This window comes from Rhea pennata, chromosome Z (assembly GCF_028389875.1).
Source record: "Rhea pennata isolate bPtePen1 chromosome Z, bPtePen1.pri, whole genome shotgun sequence".
In the NCBI taxonomy this organism is placed as follows: domain Eukaryota; kingdom Metazoa; phylum Chordata; class Aves; order Rheiformes; family Rheidae; genus Rhea; species Rhea pennata.
Window position 1 is genome coordinate 46,913,123 of NC_084702.1, and position 22,260 is coordinate 46,935,382.

Genomic DNA, 22,260 nt, shown 5'->3' on the forward strand with positions numbered 1-22,260 from the left:
TTAGTTCACTGACTGGTATGTGGTTGAAACAGTAAGGTCATGGAATTGGATCTAATTTGTCAACTAAATCATTAACAGCAGTAAAATACATACATGGCAGTAAACGGCAGTTTTTATTTCCTTGCATAGAAGATCTTAATAAAGCTGATTCTGTCAAGCTCTTCAATCCAAAGTACTTAAGAAATAAACATGGTGTCCAGAATAAACAGATTTTAAAATGAATCAAGGCGTGCAACAGTAACATGTAGGTTTCAACAGAAGGGACAGAAGGGAAGCTGTCTGGAAATTTAGGAGACTGCTGGAATAAATTCACTTTATCCCAAAGAAGTGAATGCTGTTAAAGGGAAGGTAATCAGAAAGTAGCCTTACTTTTGCTAATGACTCATTCTGAAGTGATTAATACATTCAGACTTTATAAAATTATTATACCACTGTAAGGCAGTCTCAGCAGATTATTAAACTACATGTGAAATTAAATCTCTGAGGATATAAAGAAGGGATTAAGACTCATAAGAGGCTGACAGTTGAATCTTGTAATTTGTAAGGGATAACTAAGATCCTGAAACATGATCAAATTATTATTATGATTTAGAATTTAAAAATCAAGGATGAAACCAATGCCTTCCATTACAAGACCATCTGGAATAGAAACTTCAGCTGAAGCAGATCTTTGTCAGATGCTTTGCACCAAAGTAAAAACTAAATATTTTTCCTGCATTGTGAACTACTGAGCACTTGAAAGTAAATGTGTGAGATATCTATTGCCCTTCCACTTTTCTGTAAATGACAAGCAGAACAGTACATTCGACCATGCTGATCAAAGGAATTTTCTATTAAGCTATTTGTGAAAATTTGGCACATAAATTACAAACTGATATTGATAGTAATGAAGTAAAGTCATTGCAGACTCCAGAAACCTCTTCCCTTGATGCAATGCTCTTTTCAAACAAAGCACATTCTTTGAAGGTCACTGTCTATGGACTCTACTTTCCAGCAATCCCCCAAGGCTTCACTGGATAAATCAAGGCTTAGCAATTTTCACAGGCACAAAAGCCGACCCCAAGACACTAACTCTTGAAAGCAAGGCAGAAAGAAAAGAGATTAAAAATGAGAATGAAATTGTGAGTTCTCATACTAAAGCAAACTACTGCCTCATCACTTGAGCAGCAGCTCATCTCCAGAGCAGAACTGATAGGCTTAAACATACAGACCTTTATTTGTTGAACTTGGCCTTGTTCTTGTCCTCTGGCTTCTTCCACCGGCTGTCCTAATGAGCCCTTTCCTTTTCCTTATACCAGAATGAGAGAAACAGGATATTTCTGTCACTGGATGTTTCACCAGGAGTAACAGAAGTAGGAGAAGCAGAAGTAGGAGATTACCCTAAAAAGCTTCATTGATCCTCATCTAGTAAGCCAGGTCTAAAAGCATCACACCCAGCTCAGACAACCATCGCTTGCAGTATTTCTGGGAGATGATCCATTTGATAGGAAACTACTACTTGTTCAAGGTCAGAAGCAGCTTTCTTGGGCATCCTGTTCTGCAGCAACAATCCAGTTCCTCCTGGAACAGTACTAGTAAGCTCCTGGCCCCTCTCTGTTTTGCAGAGCTCTGACAGGACAACTTAGGAGTTAATATTGGAGACAGTGCCAAGAAGAGGCACTAGTAGTTGCATGGTGGTTTCTCTGATTTGGAAGCCTTTCAGAACAAACTGATCCTTTCTGTGTGAAACAGTTTGGCCAATTGGGACTCGTATCCCTCCTTCCGTCTCAAAGATCAACTTTAAGACATTGATTCTTGTTCTAAGTCAAAGTCCCCAAAAAAGCCCCCCAAAGTCAAAGACACAATTCCTGCATCGTCACAGGAATTAACTGTTCTCCAAACAGCATTCAGAACTCAGAACTGTATTCAGGCTTAAAATAAATAATGCAAATAATCCAGCAGCAGTTTATGTATTCCCCCACTGTATCCTAAGATGATGTTTTATTTCCATGGTTAAGGAAGTACAGAATTGTTTGAGCGTCAGTAGCCACCACTGGATACAGTTTAATGTTATCACAGATATATATGGTCTGTATGAATCTTTTGAATCATTTCCCTGTGTTGAGCTGGTTTTGTCCATGCTGAGACTTTGACATCAAAACTCTCTGTCCATTGAGAAGAACCAATATTGTCAACGAGTACAGGTTACATCGTTGTTTTGAGAGAATCCTCATTATCAAAATATGTGTAAGGACAGTCTTGTAACATACCATACATACCACCACCGCAGATACTGCCCTGGACTTTGTGGGTTTGGGTCTCTTCATCCACCAATTTCCCACCTCAAAGCAAAAGCATGATCTCTTTAAAAATTGTTACAGTATGGGAGCCTGGCATATATATTTATCAGATGTCCCAATCCCACTCTGGTCAAGCACCCACCACAGGGCTCCATCTGGACAACTGTGTTTAAAGTATAAAAGCATTTCAGGATCACCCTCAGCCACTCATTTGTTGTGAGAATAGTTATGTTCACTTGGAACACAGTTGCCTCATGCCACATGCCTAGGATCCAATCTTGAGCTGTCAGTAAACCCTCAGTCCTTCCTAGTACCAGCTGCTGGTGGCTTGCCAGCTGCTCATGCAGCAATTCTTTGCATCACTGGAGTTTTGTGCATCAGCTTATGTCTGGAGACAGTCCTTGTACTGCAATAAATCTGTAATACAGGGAGATAAGCCTGTAATCAAGACTTCAGCAATTATCCTCTGGTACCAGCTCCATAAAGATTCTGACTTGCCTCTGACACACCATCTTTAGCTGGCCCCTGCCTTATGCAGGAACCTGGAATAAAATCAGTACCACTGAGTTTTCAAGAGAGCCAACAGAAGGCAATGAATACTCACCCCCTCAGTCTAACTGCCTGCCCTGCCTATGGCCAGACAGTCTATGGGCAGTTTCTGCTGACAGATCAGCTCATCTTGGTCTCATCTTTTAGCAGGGATACGTGGCACAGCTACACCTGTCTCCAGCTGTTGTCTTGCATGTGATGCTGTTAGGGGTATCTTCTGATATAAGAAATAAGTAGGAAGCAGACTATTGCATTGTTTTTTTCCCAGTTATCTCCATCTACAGATCATACTTCGGGCCAAATTTTGTTTCCCGATGCTTCCATTTGCAGTGCTCCAGCAGAAGTGTTAAGTTGCTGTAACTAAGTAGCTGGGCACCCTGCATTAGGGGGCTACCCTTGTGGTTGCAAGCTAACCACACTTCCCTCTTATGCTACTAGGGACAAAAGAAGGACGAGGTGCAAAGCAATCCAGAAAAGTGAAACAACTCCTGTGGGTCCACTGCTGTTGGCAAAGTATTCATCCATCTTAGATTCACTATAAATAATACTATAGGCAATCTCAAGCATGGGTCTTTGGGGACAGGAAGAAAAAGATCATTGATATAAACAAGAATCAATACTCTCTGGTTCAAATTAGCTCCAGTCAAAAAGAGTACTGGCTTCTGTACTATGATACCCTGCGCAATAGCTTACATGTTGCTCCCTTATTGTCTACTGCTGTGCTATGACACACTATAGCATCTTTGTTTATAATTCATGCTGTTAAACTTCGCAATATTCTGTTTCTTCTGCTGAGTCCCCTGAAGTTTCCCACGTGATAAACAGAATTGTACAATATGGCACTGGTTCTGTACTGAAAAAGCTACTTTAAAACTGTGACTCACAACAGTTTGTATCTCTTCTTGAACATCCCATGAACTTGTCTTCCATTTTTACTGCTGCCAAACATTATCCAGATGGTTTTAGGGATAATGATCTCCTTAATGATACTCCATAATGATCCCCAATTTGCAGTATGTGAGAAACATGTTTTGGCCATCTCGCTTGATCAAATTACTAAATTAGCTCCCTAAATATAACATTTGGCTGTATGCAAAATATCCTTCATAAATGCAGACATGAAATAAATTCACTCTAAAAACAAAATTATATAATACAGTCATAAAAAGGGGAAGGAAAAATCAGTTTCTTAGTAGATTTCAAAAAAAGATGGAAACTATGGTGTGTTACACTGTCTGATTTGATGAAAATTCTCTATAAGCTGGTCTTCATCCATCCAAATGGTGGGGGGGGGATTGTATGTGTATGTACATATGTGCCAAAGAGAGAATCAATGACTCCTTTCAAGAACATTTGGCTGTTTATCAGCTGCCAGGAATGCTTTTTTTAGTCATCTGGTCAGAGAATCCTTAGAGACAGAGACTTTACCTTTTCCTCCTCCTCTGCATTTGTGCACAGTACACATTTTAACAGATGACAGATTCTTCTCATATGATCATGAGTACCTAAATACATCTACCTCTTTAGCCACAGAGGTTTTGCAAGTTTGTAGTTACAGTTCAGATTACATTAAAACCACTAAATGGTATCACATGACTTTTAGTTTTTAAGTCTATCAAATCCAAACTGACAGTAATCCTGGTGATGGCAAGATGTTAGACTAGTCATACCTTTGTATTATTCAAAGCAATATCCATTTAATTACTCAAATTGCTCAAACTAAATCATCTTAATTTTAAACAATTTGGGTAGGCTTTCTGATGATTGAAAGTTGAGGCCACAGTTTGAAATTTTGTTTCTTGCCTAAAATAATTTTAAATATCTTTTTCCAAAGCATAGTAGAATATAAATTCACGTAAACCTGTATTTTTAAGAGTAGACATAGTTCCAGACTCTAGGAAAAAAAACATTCAGAGAGGAAAAAAATTGAAAATTGTAGAGAAGGTATCTTGGCAGGTACTCTAGTAAGAGCAAGAGCTGTAAAAAATACTATGCAAACTGCCTCTTTCTATATATATTCTTTTTCCCATACACAGTAGAAGGATCTCAGAAATCCTAATGCCTATTAGATTTTTGCTGCTTTGCTGCATGCTAGCATCATATTTTGGCTGCTTTTTCCCATTAATGCTTTCCCTTCTTACAGGCATCTGTTCTAAGGCCATTGCCTACAGCCAAGGCATCTGGGTACTGGTGAGCATTTATTGCATAAGATTGCAGCCCTTGTCATTCAAGAGAAAACTCAAAAGCTTACTTTCTGGACGATTACGGTAAAATAATAAGATGGAGCAATGAGAAGATATGTGAGAACAAACAACAGAAGAGAGCAAAAAAATATGGTTATGGTACATCAAAGTGTAGTAAAATGCAGAGTTTAAGATAGACAGACTTGCAGAAGACAAGCAGTTTTGCTTTCAAGGTATTCCTTAGGGGGTCTTTAGCAACAAAATCTGTAATTGTGAAGTTTTCTTTTTGCATCTATCCTGTTAAGTCAAAAAAAGTTTCTTTAAGTCTGCACATCCTTATCCTTGAATATGCCACCCATGGAGACAGTAAACTGCCACAGAGGTTTCACTAGGTCAGTACCAGTATAAGCATTTGAAAGCTAAGTTGGTTTAAATAAAGAAAACAAATCCAAAATACTTTTGCATTTTGAAGGACAAAAGATTAAAACGCAGAAAGTACTAACCAGAATCCCAGTTATCTGCTGATCGATGTATATATAAGGAATTTCTCTCTTTTTTATCTGTTGTGTTGTGAACAGATGTATGAGTTGAGTACATTAATGAAAAAAAATAAATCTACAGCTATTAGATGTTTTTAAAGTGAACAAAAATGGCAAAATTCTCGAGTTGCACAGAACTAGAACATACTAAATTATGAACGATTTTTCTGTCCAGGAGATTTCTGCAGTCCTTTCATAACACACAAAAAACATTACAGCACTGATGCAGAAGTACAACTTGTCTGGCATTCAGTTCTTCCACCTCAACAGTTACAAATCAGCACCTTCTGCCAATGTTACCCCAAGCTCTCCAAATGTAAGTGAATCAATCTTAAATGCTTCTCTATTCCTGAAGAAAAGGTATGGTGCATGCTGTATCTCCCAAATCACCAATATTATATCATCGTGAGAGTTTTAATTCTTCTTCTCTTATAAAGATTAGCATAGCTATGCACACTGCTCAAAAATGAAAGTATCATCTGTGTTTCCCCCAAGACATTTCCAAGACCTTTTTTCAACTATTAAAAGGCTGCAACAACCTAACTGAATATACCTTTTGGATCATTTTTCTCAAACATTAAAAGGTTGCAACGTAAGCAACTAATGCTGTAAAATGTCCACAGCTTATAAAAGTAACTCCAGGACCCACCCGGGATTCTAAGAAGTGAGAACCTACTGAAATGCCTTATCAGTGAAAAGCTCTTAATGGGTGAGAGGTTTCAGAAGCGGAGCTGATCACAGCTTCCTCTGCAGCAGAGCCTGCAAAGCATCATCAACCATAAGGGAAGCTACTTGGTTAAATCCTGTTACCATTTTATATTTCTCCCTTTGTTTTGCTTTTATCAGTGACATCACTGTTTTCTACAGAACTGTACAGATGATGACAGTGCTTTAATTTAAAATGTAGTTTAAATTCTGAAAGGGACGTACCTCATCTGTACTTATCATTACATGCTTACTGGCAAAATATGGAACAGACAAATTTCCTTTCAGTGCACCAGCGTTAGCCTCAGTGAAGTAGCTGCCTCACTAGGAACTTCAGCTGTCACAGAGAGGTCAGAGTCACAGAGGTTCCTTCAAAACGCAGAACCTCCTCCGTACGAACACTCACCACATGAGGAAGCTTGCTTCTCTCCTGACAAGTAAGTGTTGTGAGAAAGGACTATTTCAGGACCAGTTTTCTATTCCCATACAAACTAATATGAACACCGAAGTAGCACTTTTGGATTAATGCTGGTCGAACAGAGAACAAAATCCACCTTGCCATAGACACTTGCAAAGTAGGTGGCAGAAAGAAAATGGTAAGTATCGTCATGTTTAACTACCACCAGAATCCGTCAACTTCAATTCAAATGTTTTCTCTACATCTCTTTATTGGAACCCAAAATCTGGGCTTTGAAATGACTGAGATGAAAAGAGGAAAAGAGGAAAGCTAGAGAATACACCAGATATTCTGGACTACAGCAAAGGCCAAGAGAGAGCTGATATAGGCAGAAATCCTTTGCCAACCTCAGATTCTGATAAATGCAGAAGGATCATAAAATGATTTTGTCTGTATTCCTACAGACATTTATTCCTGAGCAGGGCTCATCCCAGTGGGAGTGGTGAACAGGGGACAAGCTATTACAAACTAAGTAAGTGGCAGGGGGGCCAAAGTAATGAGATGTCAAAAGGGAATGACTACATCGCCCTTGTGCTGACTCTGCCTTTAATGATAGGAAGCTGCAGTTAACCGTGCTTTTAGCATATTGCTTTCTACTGTGTAAGGTTTTCTAGGGATTTATGTGCAGGAAAACTCAAAGTATTTTCTGTCCTAAAAAGGTAAGCCTGAGAGAGAGGTCACAGCCCCATAAAACAATTTTGCTGCAGTAAAAGATACTTTCAGGTAAGGAGCAAACTCAGATTCCCTTTCCAATATATTAAAAACCCATTTATGAAAGAAATATGTTCCTTTTTAGCTAGATATTGGTGAACTCCTACTAATAGTGTTGCAATGTGTCCAATCTGCAAACCAGATTTGCAGTTACAGCCATCTGAATGACAAGTGTTCAGAACCACAGAAGCACATTTTAGCAAGCCATGTTTTTGTACTATGTTTCTGTGCATGGGGAGGTAGATGTATTCATAGTCTCATACTGAATTCCTTTGGTTTATCCCACAAAACAGTCATTATACAACATGGGTAGTAGAGATGCATACTTTCTCACTTTTCCCTACCACATTACCTAAACCTTCCCAGAAGGTCACATTAGAAACTCAACCACACTTATAAAGCACCCTCTACAAAAAGAAATGTACATGCCTAATAGTTAGTGAATCACCAAAACATCATTTAAGTTCTCCTGAACATTCATAACCACATTTTCCAGTGTCACTAACCCCATACTGGGTGAGGTTCACGTGGGTTTTAAAGCAGATAGCCAAGTGAGTTTGAATGGTTCCTCTACCTCCTGCTCCTTATGTTCTTATTCAAACAGCAATACAGACAGGTTATGCTGGATACACAGACACATTCTCATCCCGGAGGTGGTACAAAATCTCCTGGCCTCAGGAAGATTTTGAAAAATGATTTGTGCCTGCTGAGTTTAAATATTGAAGGGCCAGGTAAGGGCTCACCACTCTTTAGCCACTGGCTGAAATCTTTCTCCAGCCTTGATCTCGAATAGGTTGACTTATAACCCTGAAGGCGAGTAGCAGGCACTGTCCTCAGGTTCTCAGCCAAAGCGCATCTGAACTTTGTGAAGCAGTTTTTTTGGACAAAGTCTTGTCATTATTCACTTGCATTCAGCACAACAGGACACAGGTCCTTTCATACATTACTATAAGATAAATAAATAACAATTATTTCCATAAGCAATACTTCAAGAAGCACATGAAAGCAAAAAGCAAAATTTTAGCAGCACGACAAGGCTACAAGTCTGTAGCATGTATATCTAAGTGAATGTACAAAAAGAGACTTAAATTTTGCTCCCAAAGAATTTATACATATTCCAATCCTCTTTCCTCTAGGTAAATCTCTATTAAGCAGGCAAATCCACTATGTAGAAACTATATGCATATGCAAAGTATCTGGAGAATAATGTATCTACTCTATGAAAAGAAAGAAACCTCACAGAGCGGATCCTCTGACCAGGGTGAAACTGCTGTCCGTTGCCTGAAACGCTACTGCACCCTCCACAGCACCTCCCGTGCCGTGATAAATCATCGTCTGACAGGAGGCCTGCAGCCAGCTTCTCTGTGGCAGCTAATAGGAAGAGCCATTTTTCAGAGCAGAGATAAGTGTACTCGTGTGGCTAATAGGCCTCAATTTGTAGTATGCTGCAAGGCAAAGAGATGAGATCTGCAAATCACCACCCCTTCTTCCTTGACACCATCTCTCGTTTGGTAACAAAATCTGCCCTACAATTATCCAACTGGTATAAACCTTATGGAAACAGAAAGCTTATGGAAAGAGGGGAAGGTTAGAACTACATTTATCCGAACTACTTGTTGTTCGTTGTCGTTGTTGCTAGACCAACAAACATAACTTGTCATGTCAAACGTAACTTAAGCCACACAAATAATACAGAATTTATTATGATCTCCATTTTAGAGAAATCGTGCCTGAAAAAGAAGTGAATCTTTTGTGTTCAGGAAGAAGCCTATTGCACAGTCAGCAGGATTCAAAGCAAAAGAAAAAAAAAGGCACTGTGATCACATAATTTAAAGTTTAGCTGCTTCGATTTGTAAATGTAAAATCGCAATTAAACCTTTTTCTTCTTTGTCTGAATGCCTCTGGCTTTAATGTACAACAAAACAGGTAGGCAGTAAACTTCCCTAATTTTCTTTTGCATTAGTTTCTGCCTACCTGAAGGGAAGATATTTTACCGGAATATGGCTAGATCTTAACAGAATCCTACAGGGATACCGAGTGGCTTTATCAGCCTCTTCAACTGCTTTAATAAAAGTACACTTCTCCTCCCCACCGTTTTTAGCATGAGATAGAAGAGTTCATGCAAGACATTTAAGTAAAGATGTATGCAATTTCCTTAACAACTGTGCTAGGTGAGTTCTTCTCTAGATTAACTGGATTTCTTACCGCACTAACAAACATGCCTGGACAGTGTGAAAGCCTCAGTCTTTGTCACTGGCTGTGGCAGTGCTAGCTTTTACTTCCTCCTGGTTTGTGGTTTTATCTGTTGAGTGAAGATATAACACTCAAGCCTAAACTACAGGTTTATTATTCAGACATCTATTTTCAATCAAAAACACAACCTGGGGTCAAAATCTTACTGCACTGATAAATACACCCACTGAGTAAGCCAAGCAGATATACATATATATCGTACGTATAGGGATGGCAGCCGATGTTATCTTTCCAGTGTTTATGGCCCAAGAGCCAAGAGGCTCAAAGTGCACCTTTTTTTTCCTAGAGTCTCCCTTACAGTCTGATTTTATACCTTTTTTTTTTTTTCAAAATTCATCTGAGTGTGCTCTAGTGGTATGCCTTCCATGAGTTACATAAACTTTCTGGTCAAATAAGCTTTACAACATGGAATTTTTAATCCATATCTGTAAGTTTAGCATATGTTAAACTTCCAAACTTTTTTTATTTTAATAGTTTTCTTTCATAAACATTTATCTGTTCCAACAAGAAATTATTATTGCTGATTTTGGTGCTTCCCAAAACTTTCATAAAACTGCACCTTTATTAAGCATAACCTGCTTAATACACAAACACATTTGTTCTTATCAGATGGAAATGCATGTAGTTCCTAAGTAATCTACAGTATTGAAATCAATCCATATCGCCCGTTTTCAAAACAGTAATGCAGCTTCCGCCTACTGGAAGACAGACAGCAAAATAGCTAAAAGGAGGTCACTAAAGGAACCTGCCATTTAAGATTAATTTACTTTGCTGGAGACTGAATCAGGCTAACTGTATCTCCTACAGTAAACACAAACTGCTGATGACACCAAATCTTCCAGACTGCTGCTGCTTATTGTGTAGTCTATGACAAATATACAATTTTAAGTGTTTATTATTCATTAGGTACATAACTCACACTGAAATCTACAGGTTTTAGATACTTGAATTCCTTTGTGGATCATAGCTCAGTTAATCATGGCTCAACAACTATGGTAAAATGAGAAAAAAAAAGAAATTAAGATTTCAGTAAGAAATCAGCCAGTAGTTACCAAAGCAAAGTCAGGCTTTAATGTAAATGTAGACATAAAAATGAGTGTATTTTACCAACCTAAGGATAAAGGATCAAGCATTTAGCCCTTTCAGTCACAAGGGAAGAATGGGAAAGGAGGGAAAGCTGGAGTTTAATGATGGCCTACTGGCACCTGCTATCCCCCCACCATGCTGCCCTCCCATCGTGCCTGCACACTCCTTCTGGCTTTCCATGTCTCCGGCACAGGAGTCAACATTGCCTTGTTACTTTAAGCAGTGTTTGCTGCCTGTTGCTATAGCTTCTTTTCCCTATGTCTAGATCCCAATTACTAAGCTGTGGGAACCATATTTCATTAGGTAGCTGTTAATTTGATTACTGCAAATAAAAGGAAATGTTCTAAAGATGACAGTCAGAGGCTGAACACTCTAAAAGCAGAGCAGTCCAACGTAAACATTAGGCAGTGCGCAATATCTTTTCCTTTTGCACTGTGCTTTTTAATGCTGTTGTTCAAGATGGTTTTCTAGTCTTACTGTTTGGTGGAAGAGGGAGGGGAAGGAAGGATGCAACATTCAACATTTGTTATATTTCCCCCCATGAACCTTCCGATCGGTATTCTCTTTCCGACAGCGCACAGCAAAGCAAGCTAGCTGGAGTCAGGGACCCCGACTTACCAAGAGTCCTCACCGACTTGGCAGGAGCTCTCTCGATCCCTTTGGCTTCCGACTGGTCGCGCTAACGAATCCCGGCAGTGTGGATGGTAGAAGCAGAATCACTCCCAGGATAAGTGACTTTTGAAAAAAGCAACCAAATATCTGACTTCTTTCTGCTGGATCCCGGCTTCCGATCTAATTTGCACAGAAGCTGAAGTGCGCACATTATAAAGTGGTCCCGGTTATCTGCTTGCTATCAGTATGTATTTATGGAGACACCATAAACTCATAAACCATAAACACGATGTTGTAAGTAATAAAGGCTTTCCATTTACTCTATTTAACTTCCCTTATAGCTCCTCTACTTTATTTATTTAATTAGGATTGATAAATATATCTAAGTTTTTTTTCCTCAATAAAAAAAAACAATGACTCATTTTTGCTAATTGACTTTTATCAATGAAAACTGTTGACTGCACCGGATAATTTCAATTTTCCTTTCAAGAACCAAACACTCAAACTCCAAAATGTTTGAAAATGGAAATGACGCTATATTTTTCCTTAGATTTTCCCTACCTGTTCATGCCTTACCCACATACACTTCTCATCCTAATTAAAAATTCCCCCAGTGTAACTGCTTCCCCTAACCAAGAGGAGAGATTGGATCAGCAGATGAATTCAATCAGGGAGCTCAGCTTAAAGAGGAAAAAAAGCACTTGAGGAAGATTAAAAGAAATTTTCCTGAGGTATTTTGGCTGCACTTCCAACATATTTTTTTTTTCATCTATGTTTGAACTAAAAATAATTTTGTAATTGTTAAGTACAAAAAACATTATATTTTATACTAAGAGAGAAATGGTATTTGTTCAGAGTTGAAGGAATGAGCCAGCAATGTGCCCTTGTGGCCAACAAAGCCAATGGTATCCTGGGGTGCATTAGGCAGGTCAAGGGAGGTGATCCTGCCCCTCCACTCAGCCCTGGGGAGGCCTCGTCTCAAGTACTGTGTCCAGTTCTGGGCTCCCCAGGACAAGAGAGACATGGAGCTACTGGGGAGAGTCCAGCGTAGGGCTACGAAGATGATCAGAGGGCTGGAGCACCTGCCCTGTGAGGAACGGCTGCGAGAGCTGGGCCTCTTCAGCCTGGGGAAGAGAAGCCTGAGGGGGGATCTGATCAATGTGTACAAGTACCTGAAGGGAGGGTGTCAAGGGGACGGGGACAAACTCTTTCCAGTTGTCCCATGTGACAGGACAAGAGGCAATGGGCAGAAACTGAAGCACAGGAAGTTCTGCCTGACCATGAGGGGGAATTTCTTCCCTGTGAGTGACAGAGCCCTGGCCCAGGTTGCCCAGAGAGGTTGTGGAGTCTCCTTCTCTGGCGATCTTCAAGGCCCACCTGGATGCAGCCCTGTCTAACATGCCTTAGGTGGCCCTGCTGAGCAGGGAGGTTGGACTAGATGATCTCCAGAGGTCCCTTCCAACCTTACTCATTCTATGTCAGATACAGTCAGTAGGAAGCACTTGAAAAAAAAAGAAGTGCATGTGACACAAATAAAGACGGGTAAACTCTTTATTCCATGCAAGGAAGTAGAGCTTCTTTATAGGCCATGGACAGCCTATAAAATGAGATTAGATTTTTAGAAGATCTTATTTTTCAACTTTTTAAACTCTTCATTCACATTTATCAAGTAATATCAGTATTTTTTGAGGAACTACAGTTCATAAGTTACTGTTTCACTATGTAATCGGTGAACTCTGATTTTACCCACTCCCTGACTGGGTAAGGACAACATTTATAAGCTGCAGATAGCCTAATGAAGTTAGTCACAAAACGGAGATTCCCATGCATGTAGACTTGCCTGGGTGTTCTTGACAAATTTGCCTCACACACTTGTATAAAATACCACTTTGAGTATCGTTCACATGTATTCTTTCTCAGAACATTTCTGCAAACAAAAACATCAGAGGAAACTGCATAAAAGCCAACTCAAATATAATCTCCATGAGCAAATGGGTTTTATTGAAATGAATGTTTGCAAATATGCCATGCAGCGTCAAACCACCTCTAATCACAGGTGCACTTTTTATTCTTTGCCCTAATAGAGAAACTGAAATTAATGAAAATTCCATACCTTTCACATTTTTAGTCTATAGGTAAAACTACTTTTCATTAGAGACTAAAAGTATTAGAAATAAAAAGAGATACTCCAATAACAGCCAAGTTTTGCACTTTGCAAAATGAGTGCCATATATATAAGACTAATACTCTTAGAGATAAAGCATCACATCTAGTTAAGGATGGGAAATGACTATTTCTGAAGAGTATCAAAATCCATTTTTATCATAGAAATTTTAGGAACCCCAAAACACCAAAGAATCACTAAACCCCCAAAAATCCTGTAAGAGAAATCCCTATTTCAATGGCACTCATGCCTGTGAAGGAGGCAGCACGTCGCTCATGTGCCATTCAATCCGATTGCAGGCCCCAGAGTTAATTAATTGTGTAGTGGGACAGACATGACTGCTTAAGACTGAATTTGCTTAATAACAAAATTCATTTGCCTTTTGTCTCCCAAAATGGATTGGCAGTTTCAGACGTACAGCTGAGCACATCTGGCACACGGTTGTTAGAACTGATATATGCAGGTTTTTACTAATGATTTTTATTTGCTTACAGTGGGAGGTAATTACTGCTCTGGTACACGGAGGGAGCAACCGAGGCCATATGGGAGCTGCTCGCTTGCGCTTGTCATTTTTGTTTGCAAATTTCAGTGTTTAATTTAGAGCCAAAGCTCTTAATTCCTTCATTTCTCTGTATTTCCCAGTCTTTTTCTCATAACAAAACAAAAATTATCAAAAAAACCCCAAACATGTCATTAAGGAAGTTTTAAAAAACAAGGTTTTGTGTCCTTTAGGGCATTTTGGAGGGCTCAAGCCCTTTTAAGCTCTTAAACTCTAACACGCTGCTTAACATGGATCAGCTGTAAATCGGTACCAGAAAATAAACCTGCCTGTTTAATCTTTACTTAGCCTGAATTTTTTTTCTATTTTCTGACTACTACCTAAAATATTTTAATTCCAGTCTGTATGCCTTTCCAAACACTGTAAGTGTTTGAAAACTACATTGAATAGAAACACTGCAAGTGCAGCTTTATCTCAGCCCATTGGTGAATAATCAATTGCAGAGAAACGCCAGCTACGGGGAAGTGCTGCCAATGGCTGTCTTTAAAATCAATTATTTTCAATGTTTTCCCTTCTGTTTCAAGTTTTATGCACAATTACAGAATTCTCAAAATTCCATCGGCTGAATAATACTAGTTAAAGTAAGAATCTCTTATATAGGTAACATTTCTATCAAATTAAACCAAGTGACAGCCCAATAAGAATTCTGTTGCTAACTAGTTTCAAATCAATGTACAAAAATAGTTAAACCTTTCAGTTCTTTTACAGATAATAATTGGTTCCAGCCACTGTTGGACGATTTTTTTTTTAATTAATGATACTAGTTCCAACTGAGCTCCTGAATATTTTCAGGAAGAGTTTCCATCCTTTAGGGAAAATTATAATTTTCATCAAAAACAAATATGAAAACTGGAGTATTTTGGCCAACACATATTATAACTCTTTTATGGAACTTTATGAGCGATGGAATTCAGTTTCCCAGATCCTAATTTGTTTCTATCTCCTGTCTTCTCTGGCTGGACTGCAGCTCTCATCTTGGACTGCAGCTCTCATCTTGAGCAAAGATTTCTGAAAATTCTTCCAGATCTCTGCCTTAGAAGATTTTAGGAGATTTTCCCCAGAAATAACCTATGTTCAGCCAACTTTAATTACAATATTCTTCCTAAAGTTAGAGTCTACAGAAATAAAGATATTTAATCATATTTTTTCAACATTGACATGCTACCCTCTTATTTCTAGTGTTAATGTAAGTGCTTTGCCGTTTCCTGCTTCACAGCACTGGTCTTGTTCTGGTCTTCTTGGTGTTAGCAAGAATGCTACATTCAGGCCCAGGAATAACAGCAAACTTCTTTAAATTGCTTTGGTGTTCTTTATAAGTAAGTTCCAGCTTTTCGCACACATGAATGTTACCATTTTTACTGCACAATGGATGGGAAGTTTCTTGTTCTGCTTTGGTCGTAAAGCAGAATGACAAGGGAGGATAAAGTATCCTACAAAACTGGAAATGCTCCACAAAACTGGAAACCTTCCACAAGGTGAGCAGGCTTTCATCCACTGAAGAAATTTATTTTACCCATTGTGATAGACAAAAACTATATTTGAAACAATCACTTAGCAGTCTGAAGAGTCCCACCAAGTCTATACCACACATATGACAGTTGTCTTGCCGCTTGGCATGATTTGTCATCTATTCTTACCTGGAGTAAGAACACAGCCATCTGTTAACAGTTCTTGTCAAGCATCGCATTTTTTCCCAGAAGAATAAACTGTATTCACATTTAAAAATGTCACATGTGAACACCATCTTGCCATAACTCATCAGTGAAAAGTCCACTAATACCATGCTGGTCTATTCTGAGCCTTTTATCTTTATTCCATCTTTGCAATGTTCCCTAGTCTCATCTTCTATTTCTAGACTGTGTTAGAATTACACTTGGATTATTTGCATCTTTAAAGGCTTCAATATGCCTGTCTTTATTAGAAATCTTTCTCCATAAGCTAAATGAATCACGTTGGACTCTACATTTGTTTTCCAGATGCATAACATATTACTATACTTCTTAGAAAACTGTCAGTTGAGTAAGATCTCACATATCCAACCATTAACAGGAAAAGTATGCACTGATGTGCAAATATCTCTAGGCAAACTCAACAAATACAGGAAATAAAAAAAAAAAAAAACCCAAACCACTATCCTCACACAACAACCAGAATCATTTTGAAAAAAAAAAAAATGTAAAATTCCACCCCATCAGAAATGCAGCCATTTCTACATTTTCATTTACACCTCCAAAAAGAATGACGATCAGAAATTCCCAATTTTTTTTTTTCCAGGACAGAAGTTAATTAAACAAAAATTAGACACACGGAAATGTATAATTCAGATATTTTCAACAGAAATTAAATAACCGAGCATCCTGCTGTCTAATGTTTTAGATTTCAATTTGCTAAAATATCCTGCAATGCTTCCTTCTGAGACGGTTATTCATTAAGCACTCTCCTCCCGTTGGCTAAGGGGAATCTGGGAGACCTACTTCTCCGGACAATATCCTTCACACGGCGCTCTGCTATAGGCACCTACAAAACCAGGTCTGGATAGCCTGTTAAGGAGGCTGCCTGGTTCGTTTTCTTCTTCCCTGTTCAGAACCAGCACCAACTATAGCCTTTCTCACAGGTGCTCATCTCCAGCGTTGGAGCTATTTCACAGCTTCCTAAGCAATGTGTTTCAGTGCTTAACTGCCCTTACAGTTAGAAAGCTTTTTCCTAGCATCTCCTGTCCTCAGCAGACCTTGGAAACGGTTGCTTCTTCGTCTTTGCAGGAACATTTTGCATATTTGGAAAGTGGTCTGCCTCCAGTTTTTTCTTCTGTAGGTCGAACAAATCTAATTCTTTCAACCCTCCCCTTAGGTCATGCTTTCCCACCCATCGTTCTAGAGGTACGCTGCCCAAAACTGGACCCAGTTGGCCTTGACTCCTTACAGGAGAGCAGAAAGGTTACACTGACTCTCTCACACGTAACACTGCTCTTTCAGATATCTGATTTTAAACTTCATTTTTTCAGTTATGTGATGCCCAAAGTATACCACACAAATCAGAGGGAGAGAAACCAGGAGGGAAGACCTGTAACATACTAGAAAATAGATACTCAGATTGCAGAGAAGAAATATATGCACATATCCCCATGCAGTCAAGAAAGCAAACGCAAAGAAACAAAACTAGCACGGGAGCAAATGCAATATTGATAACACTGTTCATAAAAACCTTTATAATAACACTGCAGATTTTTTTAATGCTTTGCGCCTTTTTTAAAAAAGATCAGATATTCCATTGATTTTAAAAGATTGGGAAGTATTGGTCTAGTGAGCCTTGTCCATTCAAGAAAACGGTTATCTCTAGTGACAGAGAAATGCCATTTAATGTTTTATTGAAATAATTCAAAACTAAACCTTTTGTCTTTGGTAAGGGAAAAAAAAAACAATCCGAGTCTGACTAAGTCTTGTCTAAGTTTTCAGAAAACCATCCCAAAGAAATTCAGCCTTCCCAGTTTTTAATTGCTTGTTTTATTTATGGGACAAGTTGTGTTCCCTCTTGGGAATATGTTTATCCCTTAGTGGGTAAGCTACTCTTTCTTTAGCTGGATCTCAACAGGGATATCGGGGTCTTTGTGCAATTGCTAATGATTTACCAAATTCATACCCTCGCTCATCCTGCTAGTGTTTGATTGCCCCAGCCCCGTTAGCACCTCAGATTCTGAACTTCCCAAGCTGGCATCCCTATACCTTTTAGGAAGGCTTTCCTAAACATGTTCATAAGCAGGGAACAAGATATCTTTTTGAATCCTCTGCCATAATACTTTATTTGAGGCGATGTAACAGTTAAATGATGGCTACGGGGCAAAAAATAATTAAAAAAAAAGCCAGTAGTTTGCAAAAAAATGTGCATATTAGAAGGAAAAATACGTAGTTTCACAGTTCTGTGGAATCTGCAAACAACATTTTTCATTAACATTTCATGAGCATTTAAAGGAAATACACTTGTGTTATTTCCTCTATGGGAAAAACTACAGACCCCTTTTGGAAAAACCTATGGACCTCTTAAAAGAAAGAAAAAGTGTGGTTGAAGGGGAATATTTGAGGTGTGGGGGAAATGTGATTTCATCCACCTGTGAGACTTGTCAATGTTCAAAGTTAGCAAAATTGCAAAATTTAAGCTCTTAAATCCTCACTTTCAAATGTGTGCAGTGACACAGAACTTGGAAAAGGGCCCTAACTCCCCCAGTTGCAACTGTGTGCTCTGCAATAGCCAAAGGGCTAAAACTGTTGAAGTTTTAAAGCTGTATGAAGCTGTAAAACTTCAGAATACTATTAAATCTCTTTAGCCGCCTCCGTGAGCTCAGTTAGTCAGGTGAAGGGGAAAAAAAAGTTTCAAAACTAGACGTTAATATTCAGCTTCTACACCCATAAGGATGGGAGATTTAGGCCCTTTTAAACAAATTCACTTCAGCCTCTGTAATGACTGGAGAAAATGATTTTAAATTCTGCCCTTAAAGAAAAGTGAAAATCACATTTTGTAAAAAGAAAAGAGCCAGAGGCCTGCACAAAGTAACTACCCTTAATTCTTTTGTATCTATCTATGGTTTGAGGATAGTATCTCTGCAGATCTGAGTATTTCATTTTAATAAAGACAAAGTTAATTTTAACAACTATAATACATACAGTTCTTCCTTCTTGACAATACTGCTTGTTGAGATTTAAAATTATTATAGTCAATCAAATCACTAGCCTGTTAATAAGTCATCCAGCATAGTAACACTGGTTTCTTCAGAATTAGTACAAGTAAATTCAAATTGACAGGGGAGGTAAACAAATACTAAATAGGACTGTTTGCCTGAAGCTCATTATTGCAGTCTCTTCCTCTCTCACTCCCACATCACCACTCCAGAACGATTTATTAATCTGGGTCTATCATTGCTGTGGTTATTCTACTCCAGTAATTTGTCTGAGAAAAACTGACCCCTCCAGAAAAAAGAAAAAAAGAGAGAAAAGACCCCATGAGAGTAACTACGTAAAACCTTACCAACTTCTAAGTCTCCGAGAGACAAAGCCAGAGCTACAGCAGCTTTATTCCACTCGTACAACAAGCACTCAACATATTTTTGGAGGGTAGAAACAAGACTGAGAAACCCAAAGATGGTAACTGAAATTTATGCTCAGGACAGTGCACTTTCCACCGCCCCCCCCCCCCCTTATTTTTAAGGACACCCTTGGCAAACTTGTCAGTTCTGTACTCTGCAAAGAAGGAGAATCTGAGATACAGCATTTTCTCTTGTTGCAGCCCTAGCAGGCGAGGACCCATGCATCCAAGCATTACAGTGAAGTTTATTCTGCTACTGCTCACACTGCACGTATTTAGGATACCAGTCTACAAACCTAATGGCCTCCATTCTCAATTGATCCATTTCCCACTAAGTTTCAAAGATCTCATGTGAAGTTCTCCGTAAGTGTCTCCGCTGCCCAACAGCCTCCAGAACCTTATATAAAATGGGGCTTTGTGTGGTCAAATAACATTAAGAGAACGTATTGAGGTTTCCTAGAACCATACAGCCACCCAAAATTGTGTGGGGAGGGAAGGGAAGAACATGAAAATAATTCACCCTAACCCTAAAATTATTTAATAAATGAAATGGCTGTGTCACCCAGACCTCTGGCATTCTGAGGCATTTCATCACCTGGTCCAGTTTGTGTGAGTGCTTGCTGTGGTTGGGTACCAGTAATTCCTGTCGATGTGTGTTCGCCGCTAGATTGAGGTATTTCTTATTAAAAGTGTTGAGATGGGATCAGTTCCTCCCAGAATTATGCCACTCAGCTGTTTCTCATTCCATGGCTAATTTTATAACCACATTTACCTACACCACATGCAGAGCTCATTTTCTCCCACCAACAACAGGAAATTCTAAGAGGAAAATTATGGGGGTGGAAGAAAAGCATTAATATGAAAGAAGGCTTCCTTGTCTAGACTATCATCTTTCAGAGCAGGAACGTGGCCCAGGAGCTGGAAGGTGGGAGCAGAACTACAAGGCTGCTCTTAGTCTCTGCTATGAGAAACAGGTAATAGCAGAGCACTTGCCACTCAGTCTTTCCTGGCATATTGCAGTGCTCTACGCTGTGCAGAACACATCACATTTTTGGTCCAAAATACATGTTTATTCTCAGTGTTAGTGGAAGAAAGATGAACCACTTTATTTTTTCTCAGGGATATATTCCTGCTGAATTTGATGAGTGCAATGTTACAGAATGTTCTGCAGACAACATACTTTTATATGCTTCATATGTTCTGAGTTGCGTATTATGTCTGGATTTGCCTTACTGAGTCAGCTCTAACACACTGCACTTGCATTTTCAAACCTTTCCGTATACTTCAGGAAGGTTGGGCATGTGTGGGAGAGTAGGAGGTAGGGTTTCAACACAATAACAGAATCATCAGGCAGTCAAAATATCTATTTAATTACTCCTGATGATACCGAAATCAAGCTTCAGGTCAGCAAAGACTTACTGTATGAGTAACTGCATATTTGAGCAGGCATAATTTTTGTATATTCCAATATGCTACTCTGGAATGCTTTTGTTAATGTTTGTGAGGTTATGATTTAAAGACATTAGTACTTCACAAAGACATTTAAAACCTCCTGGCTATTTCTACAGCTGGGCTTGTATTCCCAGTAAATACTTATGGGCTTTGGTGGGAGAGAAAAACACTTTTCCTTCATATAATTTGATTTCCAACATCGTAGGTACAAAGTAAAAAAAAAATGAAATGAGACAACACTGCCTAAAAACATAGAATAAATATGTTATGACAGCATAGCCTCAATTTTCTCTCCAAAACATCAAACCACAAGTTTCACTTGACCGCATTAACATTTCTACGGAATACTGGCTGCAGGAATGTGATCAATACTGCTAGACTCTAAACAAAATTATATAAACATACATAAACATAAAAAGTGAATTCTGCCTCCTGTGAAAAACCTAAAGGGATCTCCTTCCTTTTGCCTCTCAGCTAAAATCTTTCATTTATTTGAATTTTGTAGTGGATGGGTTAAAGATGCATCTATCCTGATGGTCCACATAACTCTAAAGCTATTTTTACTCTGTAGATGATACAATGTAAAGTGATACGCTGTTTAGTGTAAGCTGTATCTTTTGTCTTGAAGCAATGGTAACTTCACCGATCAGCGGCAGGGACTCCCCAAATCTGTGTCATCTAGCAGCTTCCCCAGAGCCAGTCACTCCGAGCCCATCCAACTCCTTCATGATTTTGCTGTGGCTGCTGACGGGTCTTCTAGAAGTGGGAGGCGCAGTCCGCGTTAGCGGTCGTAATACCAAGACACTCGCACCTCCGGCGAGTGGAAGATTCTTCTTCCACTGCAGAATCTGGAAACTCTGAGATAGCTAACTGCTTTGGAGCCAGGGGACCTGTAGATGTTAACTGCAGAGGAAGCCAGGGCAGTGCTATGGACCCTACAGAACCCTCCTTTTGATTTCCTGAGGTCATCAGGCCTAAGCTTTCAGGCTCTGTACATGAAGGAAAGTCAGAAATAAGCTTCACAGCTACTGCTGTTACACAGACAATTAAAAATATGGGCGCCTCATGAAGCACAATTCTAACCCTAAAAGGCTGTGGAAACGAAAACATCTTGTATTCATTTACTGCTGGTTATGAGTGACTGAAGTTTCATTACTATATCAAAAGGTGTGAGCTCTAAAAGTAGCGTCTCTGGAGATGACATGTCTGATGGAAAATTATTACTTCCAGATACTTCAGTATAGCTCTTCAAAGCTTTGCAGGGATGATTTTTAGCAAGAACTACTGAATATTCTTGTACCCTTAAATTAACAGCTACTCTGAAATTACTTGGTTCCTTCCACATCTTCATCATAAAGCCTATTGAAAAGAATTAAAATCGAGTTTTTAAGCTAGACAAGTAGATTTTAAGGCATAATGCAATATACCCAGGAAGTCTTTATGAGGATATTAAATTCATATCCTTTGATGAAGTAAATAGGAAGGAAAGGCCTGTCAGTTCAGAAATAAATTGTGTTATGACAAAATGAGCTTTCTATAGTTTTGTGGCAAATGTTCACGAAGAAAATGTCTTCCTTTTCTTCAGGCATTAGTCCCGAGTCCCACAGCGTCACCTGTCTTCATTGAAAGACAAATACA